Source organism: Rhinopithecus roxellana, chromosome 2 (assembly GCF_007565055.1).
Source record: "Rhinopithecus roxellana isolate Shanxi Qingling chromosome 2, ASM756505v1, whole genome shotgun sequence".
NCBI lineage: Eukaryota > Metazoa > Chordata > Mammalia > Primates > Cercopithecidae > Rhinopithecus > Rhinopithecus roxellana.
Window position 1 is genome coordinate 113,847,750 of NC_044550.1, and position 12,965 is coordinate 113,860,714.

The following is a 12,965-nucleotide window of genomic DNA, read 5'->3' on the forward strand; positions in this document are numbered from 1 at the left end:
ATTGTGTTGATTCTTAATTCCATATACAAAATAAATAAATAAAAGATTCATTTTATTCTCCTAAGTAGTTGATCAAACAATAATATTTTGCTATTTTAAAATGCTGCAACTAATATTTTTAAATATTAAATTATATATCATTGTATCTTACAAACATAACCCATGTTAATCACAGTTGTATACTTTTTCAAACAGCAAGACTTTAAGCTCTAATAAGCAACATCAAATTTCAAATAACACAGTGAGTATTAACCACTCAGTTAAAAAAGATGAGCCAAGAATGCTGGGGTGAACACATGAATTGTTTCTTGTTTTCTCCTTAAAATATGTATCTTATAAACCAGTATGAAAGTGAAAGTTTAAAAATTACTCATATTTTCCTGATGTTAAGTTTGACAGATTTTGACATGTATTTAGATTTTCAAATTTTCAAAAATTGTAAAACTTAACTTTTAATTAAATGTATGTAGTTTTTGGCAGTTTCCTTAGTTTACTAAAGTTTCAAGAATTCTGGATACCCTCCAGTAAACTAAGCAAAAAAAAATTAAAATATTGTTACCTGCTGTTTCAAACCTTGATATAAACAAAATACTTTATGTGATAAACTATTAAATATTTATTATTTTAACTATAAGTAATAAATACATCATCTCATAAAAATACATATGCTCCTCACTCTTCATAGGAATAGGCAATACATTCTATTTTCTAAGAAATTTATTCTCTATTAATCAGATAGAAATAAAGATAACCTTATAACCACTTTGTCCTAAAAATAAATAGCGCTTGATCTGTACTTTGAAATATTCTTAATCAGCTTCAGGCAATAAATAACTCAGGAAACTAGCACTATAATTTTATTTATCTCCATGTTTATTATGCAGTCAGAGAGTTTTCATCACAAAGGTCTAGTATACTTTCATCTTCACAGAAAAACATAAATGTCCTTTGAAATCAAACAGACCTTCCAAAGACATCAGTCATTCCATTGTGAAAATATTACACCTTTGTCACTTTCACCCAAGAGATTTCTGTCAGTCGCCAATCTGGTGTCACTATAGAATTACAGCTACAGTACACTATCAATGCCTGCTGTGTCCTTTGGGAAACAAAGCTTTTTTGGTTGAACTTTATGATTTAGTCCCAAAGGCAGAAGAAGAAAGCTTTGAAAAGCATACAGAACAAAGTCTTATAATATTCTAAACAGACAAGATAGAATCTATTTGCAATTTTTTGGTGTATTATAGATTACATTGAATATTAAACACATTTGTTTAGCCCATAATTAGTATTAGCTATCTGTTTTGCTTGCTGCCGTAAAATATACTGTTTCAGAATTTTCAAAAGTATGTTTCCATTTTTAATGTGCTTTTTGCTTTATTGCACAATTATCAATATCATGATGATTCCCTTTATAAAGATATTACAGGTAAAAGGAATAAACCTTTCCTCCTTTCTATTCTTAAAAGCATAGTCCCAAAGATCACCTCTTTAGGGTGTTTTATTTCAATTTTTTTGATAAAAAATTAATGAAAAATTAAATATAATTTCCATTTTAAATGTCCTTTTTCTATCACTTTACTACCATAATTTCAATGATAAGGATAACCTAAGTTTAGAAAGAGTTACTTGGGTGAGAGTAATGTACATTTTTTTTTCAAACAGAAGGTGTTATAAGTGCATTCTACTACTTACAGGAAACATATTTTTGAATGGAGCAGAACAATTTTTTTTCTTCTAGATATAGTCAGATATTTTATATTTTGAATCCTGAATCATATTTTTTTCTTTTCTGTTATATTTCCCCCTAGACTTAGTCTTTTCTAGTTCAGTCACTTAGAAAACTGTATTGACTCGAGACCTCCAAATGAAGGGGCTTCTCATTAATGACTACATATTACTTGCAAGGTTAAGGGAAATAGGATTGTTTTCTACTAGTCAGTTAAATCCAAAGAAAGACACCAATCAGCACAAGACTCTTTTGTTTGTATAGAAGAGAGATACTCCCTGATCCTTTTCTACTAGTATTAAATCTCCGATAACATGCAAAAATGATATTTAAAGTAAAAGATTTAGAATTAACATGAATTAGAGCATTGAGGAAAACATTATATGGTTATTTGGAGATGAACACAAATTAAGTTCATGTATACACAAACTATTTTCCTTTTAATCTATAAAAGAGTGACAGTTCTGTTCTATCTGAAATTGTACATTTTATATACATTTATACTATAGCCACTTTACTTCTATGTGAATAAATGCAAGAATTAAAGAATCTAATAAGCAAACTGCCTCATAAAACTGAACACTTGTTTTTCTTGCTTCATTTGAATATTTAATAAAGTTAAGGATAAGGGATTTTTATTGATTATTTTCCTATTTTATATTTAACCATGACCAGCCACTATAAGGTTTTTGGATTTAGAAGTTAAAAGTGCCCTTAATGATTAAAGCTCTGCTAATTTAGCAAAAATATAAAGAGTGTAATGAAAATCTTCAAAGGTATAATAGGATGCTGCATTTTCAGAAAATGCCATTTTGCCAGAGCATTTAACATATCAGGAGGTGGGCAATTTTTCAGCACTTTAAGAATTATACTTTCAGTTGATTGAGATATCTGGGACTTCCTTTGAGTCATTTTTCTCTGTCTGTAGATCTACATATTGATTTGCAACAAACATTGTATGTATGGCTATGTGTGTGTACATATGTGTGTCTGTTACTTTACCACACAAATAGAACTTCTTGTAAGAACTGGTGATCACCTGATATGATTTGTATAGTGGCTCAAAGCCGTGCCTCCACAAAATATATTTCCAAAGCAGCAGGTAAAACTCCTACCATTACAGAAATAAGTTATTTTGGATTAAATCAATTTTAGAGTAACTTTAAATCATGCACGCTTTAATACATTCTAGTGGCACATTAGCAGAGATCAAGATCAAAATATAAGATTAATTATCTACACTGCACTCCCCAACCTGGCGGTCACCAGCCACATGTGGCTATTCAGCACTTGGAATTTGGCCAGTTCTGGAAATGGAAAACACACTAAATTTTGAAGACATAAGATGAAAAAATGGTCTGTAAATGATCCCATTTATTAATATTTTAAAGTTATTATATTTTAGATGTATTGATTGGATAATTAAATTGATTTCAACTTTTTCTTGTTACTTTTTTAATGTGGTTACCAGAAAATATAAAATTACATATGTGGCTCACATTATGTTCTCATCAGGAAAATATGTCTATACATCTGAAAAACTGATACAGCTTAGAGGAAAAGGCCAGAATAATCACTTCAGAATATGCCTAAGAAACAATAAACAAACAAAAACGACAACTTTAGGGCTTAGAAGGCACTGGCTGCAGCTCATTCTATAAATATCTGGAGGTTTTTATTTTGTTTTAGTTATTTTAATAATATACTAACTGAATGGATAAGTAGGAAACAGCATGAGACCGAGGAACAGGGACCTAGTCTCATCTCTGGATGCATGGTAAGGAGCCCGTGGAAACTTTCAGAATATCCCTACCTGAGGCCAGGCGCGGTGGCTCACGCTGGTAATCCCAGCACTTTGGGAGGGTGAGGCGGGCAGATCACCTGAGATTGGGAGTTTGAGACCAGCCTGGTCAACATGGAGAAACCTCATCTCTAAAAATACAAAAGTAGCCAGGTGTGGTGGTGCATGCCTGTAATCCCAGCTACTCGGGAGGCTGAGGCAGGAGAATCGCTTGAACCCGGGAGGTGGAGGTTGCAGTGAACTGAGATCAGGCCATTGCACTCCAGCTTGGCCAACGAGAGCCAAACTCTGTCTTAAAAAAAAAAAAAAAATACATATATATATATCCCTACCTGAGTCCTGTGCCCACAGATTCTGATTTAAATGGTCCAGGCTGGGACACTGAAGCTTTTTAAAATATCTCCCTGGGTGTATAAGAGGTTCAAGCCAGAGTTTTACCCAGGCATCAGAATGAGAGTGAGATACAGTATGTGCTTCATCTCATGAGCCAATTCTCTGACTCCCCGAGCGCTTTTATTGAGGATTTGGAAGATGCATTTGAATTTGGAAGAATCTAGTTCTGTGGTGGATCAGCAATATCTTCTATGGGGTAATGGAGTGGGAAATGGTGTTAACTGTTTCAGGAATGTATCATCCGGGTCCACATATTCACTTATGTGATTTCTAACTATTTCTAACCGCATTAATGACAGGTCTAAACTGAAAGTAATTTATAATTGATCACCACCCCTGATACCACCGAGGCCCCTTAAAAGCCATTCCTGGATTCCTTTCCTCTCAATCTGCATAAGTGACAACTTTTCATCATTCCAGGTGCTGCTTAAAATCATGTTCTTAGTAAGTGCTTGCCTAATGAGCCAATGTGTAGCAGTCATAGAGTCACCTGACTACTTAGCCCTAATTCAAGACATTGCAGAGCTTGATGCTAGAGATATTATCCTTCCTTATCTACTTAATTTGTATAAAGGGTCTCCACAACCAGAGGTAAGACTCATGAGAAAATGTAAGTCTTTGGTTCATGGCTACATACCTCAAAAAGTACCGGCACCGTGGAAACACTGAATAAACATGTGCTTAACAATAAATAGTACTTTTTAAGGTAGTATTGACTTTGAAGCTGAATGTTTTCTTTGGGAGGATGGTAACAGTTTTTTTTGTTGTTTTTTTTTTAATCTTCTCTTAAATAATACAGTTTGTGATTTGAATTGTTCCTAAATGCATTATACTTCCCAGCAAAGGAAAATTTTACAAAGGTTTTCCTGATGTCAAACTCTAAGTTATTGAGATCCTATGGATGCTGTAATGATTTCAGGTGCTGACTTTTACTTTTTTTTCTTTCTTTTGAGACCAGGTCTCACTTGGTTGCCCAGACTGGAGTGCAGTGGCATGATCATAGCTCACTGCAGCATCACTCTTCCAGGGCAAAGTGATTCTCCTGTCTCAGCCTTCCAAGTAGCAGGGACTCCAGGTGCATGTTACCACACCTGGCTATTTTTTCTTTTTTTATCACTATGTTCCCAGGCTAGTTTCAAATTCCTGAGTTCAAGTGATCCTCTGGCCTGGAACTCCCAAAGTGCTGATATTACAGGTGTGAGACACCATGCCTGGTCTCTGATTTTTACTTCTGAAATCACAGACCTTCTAATATTTCTTCCAAAATGTTTGACTTTGAGCTACTTCACTCATGATTAAAAATTTTATCAGAGAGTGGGCTAAGGCTATAGAGATTAAATCCAAATGAGACATTTTTGCATCTTCTTAAAAATACAAATAAAATGTAATGAGAAACAATGCTGAAACTGTATAAAATCAGAAATTGTATATTACCTGAATCCTCATTACCATAATCATTCTGTCGTTATTTCAATTATAAATTAATAAACTCCTACTCATTCTTTCTAAATCCTGGAAGTCCTTTGAGCATAACCAAAATCTTAAGTCACATATCAAATATAACTTTGGTTGAGGAATGAGGAGAAAAATGTGTTATACTATGACTTTGAGTTAAAACAGTCCATTTTCAAATGTCTTATCTTAAACACATATCTAATTTGGTTAAAATATATAAAATATCTAGTTACAGAACTTTTAGAAAGACAAACTGTATCATGTTAATGAAATACTATATAGCTGTGAAGGATTCTTCCGAAGATTTGACTTTCCTTTATCTTCTTTGGAACTACTGTTTAATATATTTAAAAGAGATGTGGTAAATATTAGGAGACATTTCAGGAGAGGTGAATCAAACTCTCATCAATGAATGGTTTGAGATTTTATTAGACTGGAACATCACTGGAAGAAAGCAATTGCTGTGACAAAATGCTTCTGAAAGATGCAAAAATATTAGGAGATATCAGGAAAAATATTTACAGAGTAAAGTATTAAATGTGATTGTACATGCATAAAGTACATTTATATGTTTTCTAAAGCAGTACATCTAAAAATGTATTCTGTAAGTTCAGTTAATTCAAAGGCTATTTGGTCATACTATATGGACTTCTAAATGCCTTTTTACATTGACGTAGGCTTCTATGTTAGCTGGATCCTTAGTTTCATCCCATAATTGCATGCTGTATTTTTTAAATTAACTCTTTCATATAGGCCAAATAGCTTAAACTAACACTGTAAGCTCTTTATTACATGGTCTCTCCGCTGCATTTCATGCCACCAGGGTGTTTCACTTTCCAAAAGGAAGAGATTTAAAGCCATAAAAATTTTATTACTGTTGATAAATAATTCTTACCAGAAATAAACTATAGTTAGATTGTCTCCCTAACATAATCTGCCTATATGTGCAAAAGAGGAACGGGTAGAAGTACAAGGTGAATAAAATCGTCCAAAGGAATCTCAATCTGAGAACATTAATTTAGTATTTAAAAACATTGCCATATGTCATATCTTCTACTCCCAGCAACCCCATAGATAATTAAACAATAAATAAATGTGTTCCAGTTCTTGAACGAGGTAGAGTCCTCCCATCGAAACAATTAAGGAATGAAACAGTCAATACTGAGCTGTCAATTACATATTTTTTCCAAGTAACATATTTTTAAAAGGAAAATTATAGAATTCAAATGAATATAATACATTTGTTTAAAAATATAAACCCAACAACATATATTCATCCTTGTTCTTTTTTTTTTTTTTTTTTTTTTTTTTTTTTTTTGAGACGGAGTCTCGCTCTGTCACCCAGGCTGGAGTGCAGTAGCCGGATCTCAGCTCACTGCAAGCTCCGCCTCCCGGGTTCACGCCATTCTCCTGCCTCAGCCTCCCGAGTAGCTGGGACTACAGGCGCCCACCACCATGCCCGGATAATTTTTTGTATTTTTAGTAGAGACGGGGTTTCACCGTGTTAGCCAGGATGGTCTCGATCTCCTGACCTCGTGATCCGCCAGTCTCGGCCTCCCAAAGTGCTGGGATTACAGGCTTGAGCCACCGCGCCCGGCCTCATCCCTGTTCTTTAAGTGAATCAATAAAACTTCCCAACTTTAAGGTCACCTGTCTTATATGCCTTGAGGCTTATCTGGTTTTAGAAGAGTAATAAGTAAGTGATTCACTGCCTGGTTGGATTTGAACCAGAGAGAGGAAATTATCAAAGAGAATGCCCCACAATGAAGCACTTTAATGTCATAATTGAACTACTAGATAAGATAGATGAAGGGATTATTGACTATGAGAAGCTTTCCATTCTGTAGAAAATGACTTTGGATAAGAAGCCTCCAGAGTTACAGAGAGGTTATGTTTTGGTTCTTTAATGGTGAGAAAAAAAGGACACTAGGAGCCTACTATAGTACATGGCGCATAAGTGAACAAATAAAACTGCTCCGTTTCTCCCCCCCAAAATTTAAAATGCTTATCATTAAAAATTAATTAAAGGTGAAAAAGATACTATAAACATCTGTGTTTATGTGCAATTCTGTCACATAGAATTATGAAAGGACAATCACTTTTTTTATATAAACTACTCGGAAGTATCAAAAATTTCAAGTTAAAAAGAGTTTCCTCCAAAATGCCTAAATGCATTCTACATTATCTATGGAAACAACAACCTTTTTTTCACACCGTAAAAACATTAGTGACAATGTTGTAATATACTTTAAAGTTATCATAGAAATAATGGAAAGTACAGTATTTCTAAAAAATAAGATAAAACTGATGAGTTCACAATTTCTCACAGAAAAACTTAGCTTGAATAAAATTATACTCTCAGTTTAAGAGCAAACAAAATGGGCAGTTTCTCTGTTACATTTTCACTCTGAGCACCCCCAAAAGTGCTTTCTTTGCAACAGAATTCACATTCTGTGAATTGAACTCTTATTCCCTATTTCTTATTGCCAAAGGATTTTGGATTTCTCTCTACCCTGCTCAATCTCTCTATCAAGGGAAACTAAGAACAACACCTCTCACCTTCTGAGGTGTATAATTTAGATTCTCATTTAGCAAAGAAGGCATGATGGACTAAATGGTCTCTGAAATTTTACCAATAGAGTCAAGAGAATTTGATTAAGCACTGTCTTTTGATCTACCTCTCACCAGCTGCCGGGATTATTTAAACCAATGTCCTTGGTGCTCTAATTTCCATCTTTTCAACCAGAATCAGCTTATTTGCTTCTTTGAATTAATTAACCCTCTTGCTCCAAAGACTCATCTATTATAGTATAGAAAGAGTTTGGGTTTAAAACATAAACAGATTGTAATTTAAATTGTGTCTTGGGTACGTACTAGTTGTCCCCTTTGATCATAACTCTATATATTCTGTGCCTTAATTTTTGCCATCTGAAATTATCATAATAATACAGAGTATAGTTAGAAGACAAAATAAATATGTGAGAGTTTCTGTGGTTGACATATACTAGGGATACAAAATGAACATTTTCTAACTGAATGAACTCCACTTTATTCAAGGATATTTACTTCTAACCAGAGCTTACAGAATGAATCTCAGTTTCTAACAGTGAAATGCTAAGCAACAAATACTGAAATGTGTACAAAATGTGTACAAAGTTTTTTGGCACAAGGTAAGTTTCTTCAAATCTTCCACATCACTTTACCTGCTCAGAATAGTCCCACTCTCCAGGACTATTAAAGTCAGTTTCACCTGGAGTTTCCACATCTAACAATTTTTTTCAGTCATTAGGCATCTTCTTGATCATATATACCTCTTGAAAAGAACAGTCAAGGAGGGAAGTTAAAATTAATTGAGAATTATGACCGTAATGGCAAAATAGCATTTAAAGAAAATGAGTTACATTCATTGGCTGAGGCCATAATGAGATTATTTGCCCAAAGCAGAGTCTTGAAGAAAAATGAATAACTAATTTGGGGGCAAAAAGTCTTAAGGAGAATATATATGTATCTCTAAAACCAAATATCCTAACTTTATTTGCTATAGATAGTGGTATATTTTTTCTGCAGAATCACTCCAGAAATCAATAGAAGTTCACAGCAAACACTCTCAGGGGAAGAAAAATCTTTACAATTACAATCTTAATATTTATCTTCCTCTTAAAAGAAATACAGTGCATTTGAGCATGGCTTAAATGAAATGCAGCAGGTTGCTTCAAAGCATGGTCACTGCATTATGCTTAATGTATCTTTGTTTGTTGAAAAGAAGGGTATCCATAGGTCCTCACCAGAAGTAAAGCACATAATTTGTATCCTATACTAAATTCTCTCCAACCTTAAATTTAGATGGTGCCAAATTGCAGTCCCTTATATCTGTAAATTATATCTGTAATTATATCAGTAATTAATTATACCTGTAAATAATTATACCTGTATATAATATCTATAAATTATATTTATATCTGTAAATAATTATATGAAATTATATCTGTAAATTTATATCTGTAAATAATTTTATGAAAGTTTCTGTAAATATATGTATTTATATATACAGATATATTAAAATAAAGTATTTACAGATATATTAAAATTATATCTGTAAATAATTTTATGAAAGTTTCAAACTGTAAAAATGTTTCATTTTGTTTGTAACATTTTCATTGGTCCATTCCACATTTACAAATGACATCTCACCTTTCTTTCTTTTTCACACCATATGTGACGAAAAAGAGCATAACATCTACAGGCAATATGCTGCAGGAATATATATATATAAATATATATATTATATATATATATATATATATTTTTTTTTTGAGATAGTATCTCACTCTGTTGCCCAGGCTGAAGTGCAGTGGCACTCAGCCTTCTGATGCATAGCTGGGATTACAGGCACCCACCACAATGCCCAGCTAATTTTGTATTTTTAGTAGAGATGGGGTTTCACCATGTTGGTCAGGCTGGTCTCGAACTCCTGACCTCGTGACCCTCCTGCCTCGGCCTCCCAAACTGCTGGGATTACAGGCGTGAGCCACCTCATCTGGCCAGGAATTCTTTTATTTTTTAAAGTGGGTAATTACAATTGAATTTGAATGCAAAAAACAAAGCACTGGCTCACTAACGTCTTGAGCACGTAAATGCTTATGACAGTGATCCTACGTAATGTAAGAATTTGGCATCTGGGATATGAATGAATGTGTATATTTTAGAAACTTCTCTAAATAATGTCTCTCCAAACTTGGTTCATAGACCACCTTCATCAGAATCATGAAGGCTGATTTCTTGCCCCCAAGTGCAACCCCCTAGATCAGAATCTCTAGGCATGGATCTCAGATGAATGCATTTTAAACAAGCTGCTTGGGTAAATCGCTTACTTCGAAATGCCCGTTTATAGACAGAGACAACAGACCCAATTAGTCCAGCAGTGGATGGGAACCTCATGAAAACAAACTAGATGACACGTAAAACTCCTCACCTCAGGCCCGAGGCCCTGCAGGATGCAGTCTCTTTGCATCTCTCCAGCTTTCCCCAGCCCGTGCTCCCCATTTTCTGATGCACATGCTTGGACCACACTTGCCAGCCTCCCCCAAGCCTAAATTCTGATTAACCTCAAGCCCAAAGGACACCCTCTACCACCTCCTTTCCTGACAATGGCCAGGCCTTGACCTCATACCCTCGTCCCCTGCTTCTCCCACCAACCCCCTCACCCCGGGTAACATGTGTGTTCGTATGACTTCTTTGTTAACAAACATCTTCACTTACATATAGTTTACATATAATAAACTGCAACTATTGAAACTGATTCACAAGTTTAGATTTCTATCACCCTGGAAAGAAACCTCCTTTACATTAAGGTCACTTCACATCCTACTTTGCCCTCCCTAACCCTGTGTGGCCAGGAATCTCCTCTCCCCGTGCTTGTTCTGGATGTTTATATGAATGCCAGCTGTACAGACGTCCATCACGGCACTCGCAGCTGTGTTGCAACTATCTACTTACACATCTGCCTCTCTAACCAGACTTACAGAAACTCAGTTTCCAGGGTCTAGCATTGCGCCTGGCACTTGAGGAATAATCAATAAATACTGGATTAATTAACACATATCTCTTTTTCCTCCTTTTCACAGGCAAGGAGGGGCAGAACCTGCATGTGAAAAGGAGGAAATGCAATAGAGAAGACTGTGCTTTACCTAAACTGGGGGTGGGGAGTTAAGTTCAGACAGGACGAAAGGAACTTGATGAACCAAGAAGTCAAAATTAAATACTTTCCAAAGTCACACTGATCTGTTAAATTTGGCATTAGCAGTGTTTAATATGAGAGCAACTGTCCATGAGATTTCCCGTGACACATAACCACTGCTTCTACATCTCAGGGAAAACTACCCATTTTCTGCTCTTGTCCTTTAATCCTTTCCAAGCACCTCTTGCAGCCCCTGTGTACTCTTCCTTGGGGCAGGGTCAACAGGATTGCCCAAAGTTTTCTTCTGCCAGGTATGCTAATTTTGAAAAGAAATACTCCTTTCCTCTGGCAGTAGAAAATTTCTACTGCCTGAGAGCTATTTACATCACAGTGAAGTGATTCTGAACACATTAATCAATAGGCAGCATTGGTTAAAAGATTAGGCAAGTATTGGTCATTTAATTAAAATACAATAGCATATACTCTGGAAGAATCCTCACAGTGAAGCAGGTAAAAACAAATCATTAAATTGCCCAAAATACCACGGGGATTGGGGGGAACCAGGGGCGGGCAAGGGGCGGTTACTGTTCACATTTTTCTGAACGTTCTTTATGGCAGCTCTCTCTGAGGACATATACATGTATGTATGTGTGTGCATGTGTGTGTGTGTGCGTGTGCGTGTATACTTACTTTGCAATGCATTGTACAGAGTTTTTCATTTCCGTGAATACAAATCTACAGCATCCATGGACGGCTACATGGCATATTCCATTGTGGAACATTACATGATTCATCTAAACTATCTCTTACTCCCTGACATTAAGGTTATTTTACTTTGTTTTTTCTCTGGGTAATATAAACAATTCTAAAAAGACTATGCACATTTATCTTTGCACAATTCGTTTTCTTATTAAAATAAATGTTTACAAAGAAACTTTCTGTAACAGAGAATATCCAGGTTTTATCTTTTGATCAACACGGTAAAACTGCCCTGCAGAAAGACCACATACCTTTATGCTCTGATCAGCAGTATATATGTGTCTATTTCCCTACACACAGGAAACAACTGCATTTTCATAATATTTTGAGATTTTACAATAAGCGAAAAGCAAATCTCAGCCTTCTGACACTGCTGTGTCGTACTGGGCAATCAGCATTTTATTAACCTTTATTACAACTGATGACTGCAAAACAACTTCTGAAACTTTCATCCTCCTTGACCATCTCTCTATCTCTGACCTCTATCCTTCCCCAGATCCATGCCCCACCTTAGTTCCTTAAACTGGAGTCATGGAGGCTGAGGAAAACACACATTCCCTAACAATCAAACTTATAGAAATTGTAATGGTCTATTTTTTAAGCAAAATAGAAACACAATATTCATATTCTGTTTGTATTTCAGTTGCTAGGAAATTTAAGCATACATTTATTGATGCTTTGTATTTCTTTCCTGAAGTCCTGTATCTATTTGCCTTATAAGAATATTTACCTTGGTTTTTCCACTGATGTTAAGAACCTTTGTTATCACATATTAACATTCTATATATACATAGACATGTTTATTTCTGGACCCTCTATTCTTTCCATTATCTTATTATCTTAAATAATATAAATTTATGATGAATCTCAATATCTATTAGGGCATAACCCCTCTTCCAATATTGCCTAATAGCACTTTACTTGTTTTATATATTTTTTTCAGAAGTACTTTAAAATCACTTGACAAATTAAAAATTCTAATAGGTTTTTGCTTGAATTTACATTGAATGCATAAATTAAGTTTTAGTGATTTCATATCATTAATGTTTTAAACTTCCTCACTGTAGCAGTAGAAGTATTAGTAGAAACAGTCAAATAATTAGCAAATGGAACTAAATGCTTAGTATGTATAAGATGATTTCCGAACACTT